Source organism: Sturnira hondurensis, unplaced genomic scaffold, assembly GCF_014824575.4.
Source record: "Sturnira hondurensis isolate 20B ecotype Veracruz unplaced genomic scaffold, ASM1482457v3 Scaffold0003693, whole genome shotgun sequence".
NCBI classification, from domain to species: domain Eukaryota; kingdom Metazoa; phylum Chordata; class Mammalia; order Chiroptera; family Phyllostomidae; genus Sturnira; species Sturnira hondurensis.
The window spans coordinates 1,256,324-1,262,323 of record NW_028076324.1 but is presented as its reverse complement, the minus strand read 5'-3'; positions in this window follow the sequence as shown (position 1 = coordinate 1,262,323).

The window sequence follows — 6,000 nt, the reverse complement described above, 5'->3', positions numbered from 1 at the left end:
CCACCCAAATACACGCTGTCAAATTATCTATTTCAAATCCTCCACAAGCTGGTTTCCAGTTGAAATGAATGCAGATGAATTGCCGCTTTTTTCGCAGTGATATAAGGCTTATCTTCGTTCTTTGACAGGCCCTGCACATAACAAGCTCTTAATGGAAGCTGAAATTGTCTTCAATTATACCCAGTGTCTAAAGGTGGGTCAGCTCTTAAAATGTCTCTGATTTTTTGTCAGGGTTACCAAATTAATAGGACTCCATGAACTTTTGTCCTTACTTAAAAGTTAAAACTCAGACAAATGCACTGCACGCATTGTGATTTGTTTTAACCATGTCCCATATCAGGCTTGGCTGTGAACTCAGAAGTTTATGCAGAAAAAGGAATCTGAAGAAGAGTAAGACAAGGATTGGAAGTGAGGTTTGTTGCAACTGTGGAAACTGTTTTCATTTATGATTTATTCATTCATTCAATAAATGTTAATTAAGAATCTACTGCTTTATATTCTAGACAGTGGGAACACAGCAGTGACTAATAAGGCCTCAGGAAGATGGTAGTCTAATGTAGGCTATGCATATGCTAGTTTGAATAAAACTTGTTTTGAGAATATTTTCTGCTTCTCTTATATATGAATTATTATTTTAGATACAACATATAGTATATATAAAACTATGTACATTTATACACAAAAGTATATCTAACTCTGTTCATTAGTTGAACATTTTTACTTTTTATTTTTATTTCACTTTGCTAGGGATGATCAGGTAGGAAACATATTCTTCTGCACACTTTTTATTTAAAATTCTGAATCTTTGTGTATGACATTGGATCAAATGTATTCAAGAAATATTTCTTTTCCCATCCCATGCCATCCTTTACTGAGACTGTGAAACAAAAAACTGCTATCTTTTTTCCCAACTATTAACAGATTTATGTTATTGAAATAAAAAAAATTAATCAAAGAGTTTCTCCATCAAAATAAATAGAATTTATTTTCTATTTAACATAAGACTCTTCTAACATTGATCATGAAGAAGTTATGACCTTAATTTAATTAAACCTATCCTATTCTGATTTCTTAAAATTCTCTTTTCCTGGAAAAATCAAATAACATTCTTGAAATAATTAATGCCATACCTTATATTACGTATAACCTCTCTCAGTTGGGGATAGCCTAATAGATCATGAGCTTGTAACATTTGAAAATAATTGTTGCAAAGAAGTGTTCCTGGGAGTTCCATTATCTCTGGCATGTGTCATTATTGTACACGGGGAAAGTTTCTTATTTTGTGAAGTCTCTCACCTACTTTAATTAATTAAAAGGAAGTGAAGAAACTATAATAGCTGAAACCTACTTTTATACACTGAATTTTAAAGAACTGAATGATTTCTATTTCTAGGGTAAGTAAATAAATAAATGCACAGATTGGTTCAACTCACAATAATTGTATGACTATGACCCCAAATCAGAATATATGTTGTAGAATAGAACTTCAAGAGAAGATGGCTTAAAAAGTATTCAGAAGGTACATTTGGTAAGATTTGTCCATTAACCAGAGAAGGGATATGAGGAAAAAGAAACAACAGGGATAATTCTCAGGTATCTAATGTGGGCGAATGATGATGTCATCAAAAGTGGGAGTGAAATTAGGAGGAAGAAATAGTTAAAATGGAAGCTTTTAGACACATTACGTTTGAGATATCAGTGGAGCATTTAAGTCCAGAAGTCCAGTAGTCTGCTGATTATTCAGGTCAGAAGCAAGAGAAGAGTTTAATTGTATAGAAAGCAGGAACTGATCAAAGATAGTGAGCACAGGAACATGATCTGTGAGTCATGAGAGGAACCCTGAGAATCACCAACATTCAGGGAGAAGAAAGAGGAAGAGAAGTCCATGAAAAGCCAGAGAAAGAATGATTGTAAAATTATGCTCTGAATAATGAGAAGTGATGCAAGCAATGTCAAATGAAGCAGAGAGATCTAGTATTAAATTATTATTACACGATTTAATTAAATAGATTTATTTTTATTTCCTAAATACAATTAAGCATTTAATGAAAAGATATAGATTGATTAAATTATGAATTAGTTATTTAACTATTTTATTAATTATTAAACCCTCATATAAAAAACTCACTGGATTCTGCAGTATTCACAATTATAATTTTTAATAGTAGTCTTACAAGTTCAGAAGGAATGTGGTGAGACCTTGGAAACACCGAAGGTCTCTGGATGTAGTGTGCTCTTTGTAAGTGTATACAGGGTCTTCTTTGTCACAGACCCTGTCCAGCAGAGTCTGCCTGTCGTGGTTGACGATGAGAATAAATGCACAGGGGACAACAATCCTGTGTGGAAAAAGGGAACAGGCACGACTACTCTCTCAGGGGGAGAGTGCCTATGGATGTCTCAGCCACTCCCTCAAGAGGGGAGCGCCCCAACCCTTGCCTAGACAGGCTTTTATTGTTTTCCTGGGGCCTTACATCATTGAAAGATTTATTATCTATCACATAGAACATTATTGTCTACACTCTAGGTACAATCAAGGAAATAAAAATAGCACGCAGAGGGGGATGGCAATGGGCTGATTAGCTCTGTCCTTGGGAGAGTTCACACAGGCTTTGGAAGTTACCTTGAGGATAAACAATATACATTTGTTGCTTTAGACCAGGGTGAGGGAGTTTTAGCAAGAGCAAGCCATAAGAGTCTTTAATATTTTCTAGGCCTGATTCCCACGGGAAAACTCAGTTTGAAGATCTGGCTCCTGCCCACCACTTTGCATCTGTAGGTTTTCCATACAGAGCTGAGTCACATTTGCCAGACCAAGACAAACCGGTCCCCTACACTTCCTACCACTGTGCTGCAACTATTCAAAGGCAATAGCCTTGAAAGAAAGAAACAACTATTTGTTTAATAATTTTTATATCCTATAAAGCATAGATATTAATGTGCACTCAGAGTTGTTGGAGATAGAATTAAAAGTCATCTAGTTCAATTCCAGCTCGTTATACCAAGAACAGTAATGGCCAACATTGATTGAGTGCTTACTATTTCCCCAGCCTAGTTCTCACTGTTTTCCATGTAAAAACCTGATTTCTCAATGAATACATGACAAACGAGATAAATAACTTCTTCATGGTGACACAGCCAGTAAAGATAAAGCCGGATTCAAACCTAGGATGATGCCTACATCACCTATTTGACCCCTGCCACTCATTGCAGGTAAAGTAAAGCAGTCATTGCAACATGTTTACTTGGTGATTAGAGTGAAGCACCCCTTTCTCAAACACCCTGCCCCATTTTCTGCCTATTCTAAGTCCCTCTTAATCAAATAAGAGAATTAACCACACTTGCGATATTGAAATGAATGGGAGTGAATAGAACAGGCCGATATTACTCATCATGCCCTGTCTTGGTGAAAGCTCATCCTAGGTTCAATGTTCAGGCCAAGAACAGAACCATAATCCATGAGCATTGTCTAAATGCTAGCAGGTATGAAGCCCAGCAGTCATGTAAGGTACGGTGGTAACTTTTGCACTGAGCACTTTGGACTTCAGCTCCCTTGTAGACCTTTGCTGACTCTATGGAAAGTGACTTCAATAATTTGAAAATATCATTTGCTCTCTCTCTTACTGGTGATGCTTTAATAATTTCTCTCACCAGAAAATAGGCTTTACAAGTACAAATTATCAGAAACAATATCAACCTTTGAGTCTGCCATACAATATAACTATTTTGCAGTATAGGTTAAGAGAGTTTTTCTTAAAATTAGCAAAATAGATTACTCTTCTGAATTCTGAAATAGGTAAAAACGAACTTTAGCTATATTAAGTGGCCATTGCTTCTGAAACTTGAAACGTGTTTGGCTTGATCCACGTATTTGCTGGTCCGCTTTATACTCTAGCCCAATTATCAGGTGTCAATACATTAAACCACAGAGCATGTCCATGCCTTTCCATCACAGAGAAGGAGGAAGAAAATGCATGAACTAGCTAATGAAAACAAATGCAAGCTTCGATACAGAACTTTGAAAGTAACTCTCTGGACTGCAAGAGGCTTTAGTTTTTGATACCTAGACGTGGGCTGTATTGTTTCGCACATCAGATTTGCCTTTTGGATGATAGTCTGGTACAGAAGAGTTATATCATTACTGAAAGTATCCAAGGTTATTTTCTTTGAAATTCTACCTACCAATAATATCATGTAATTTTTACTAAGAGCATGACAATCACAAACAAAGCAGTTCAAACCACAAACCTTCTGGAGTAGGTTACTCAGTCAGGTGCGGTAGTCTTTTCTCTGATTCTAGTCCCCTCCTGTTCACATCCTAAGTGAAGCATATCCCAGGACGCCCCTGTGCTAATGATTCAAATCTGGGAATCTATATCAGTTTTGTGATCACCAGTAACTGGGGACATAGCAAGAACTCAGAGACAGGTTATCCATTTAGAAGGAAGAAGTCATCTGTGCCCTTAAAATTAAAAGAGTGGGCAGAGGCTCCTTTAAATAATGTTTTATTTACTATACAGAACTACAAGATCTTTTTGTCATGTCACTGTAGAAAATGTAGTTTGCTAGACACGCTATGGGCAACTCCAAAGCATTCATCATTACTTGGGCCTTATTTACTAGTACCACATGCCAGCTATAAGAAAACACCATCATAAGAAGAAAGTATATGCATAAGGATGTATACATCATCACGTGCTTCTAACTTTCAGTATCTCCATTTAGGCTTATTGTCTGCTGCTTAGAAGCTGGATCTGGGGACTACACCTTCCTTACTTTTTGCCCATAAGTATAACTTCCCTTTTGGATTCAAGAATCCTTCTGCACTGAGGGACCTATATGGTTTTAGAAAACAACTGTGTCACCTGTGGTTTTAGATAAGTCACCAGGATTGCCATGCCATTTGGCTTTCTTCAGGGCCTCATATTGAAACATAGGGATCTTAAGTAAAGGAAAACATATTTGGCAATGGCCAGCAAAATCAATATGCTTAGGGATTCCCCCAGTGACTTACCATAACACAGAATGCCATTTTGCTAGGGCATATTTTGGACTCAGATTGGATTCCACGTTAGTAGAGATACCTTGATCCATGCCATGCATGGCTCACCTTTCATACAGAAGTGTGACAAAGTGTTTTAATCAGTAGCAAGTATAGGTTGCTTGGTGCTATGCAATGTGGAGTAATCTCAGATGTTTATAGGAGTGGCCAGGGATCCAAGGGCCAGTCTGTTATAGTAGGTCCGATAGGCTATTATACCAAGGTCACCCCTGCGGCAATAGAAAGCCTCAGTTCTAAGCCTCACTCAGTGAACCTGAATTTGCAAGTCATACCTCTCTATACTGTCATGTTATATTAGAATTTAACAAATCTGTACTGCCTCACAGTACTTAATGTTTTTCTTTTATTACTTAGAAAACACTGATGCAATTACTTTAAATTTTTCCCAAAGATCAAAACAAGTGCATTAAATATTGCAAGATGAAATTTGCCTTTTTGTATATATAGACACTATTTATCTGACTCCAGTTTTGGGAAGTCATCTCCATCGCCATTTCATGAAGGTTATTTATAATTAAAATACAAATTTTGCAATTTCTCTAAACATGTGGCAATGGTAGACCTTCAAGCGTTGTGCAAATATAAATTCCATATAGAGTTCTTTATCTGGATTTTAGGAGAAGCAGAAAAAAATGAAAAACAAAGAACATGTATTAAATCAGTATCCACTCTAATGCTGGATGTTTGCTCAGTCCCTTTCCCCTTTACCGCTAGCCCAGCTTGTTTCTGTCCCAGAACAACTCTCATCGTCTGGGACATTTTACACCTGAGTGCCTCTGGGCAGCATAAAAACTGGCCTGGGTTCTGTGAAATGAAGCAGCCTACTCTGGAATGAGACACCTATAACAAAGACAGAATCAGATGGCCTACACAGGGCTAGTCTAAAACCCATTCATTTATTTCCACAAATTCTACTTTACATCAGACTGTAAAGCTACATA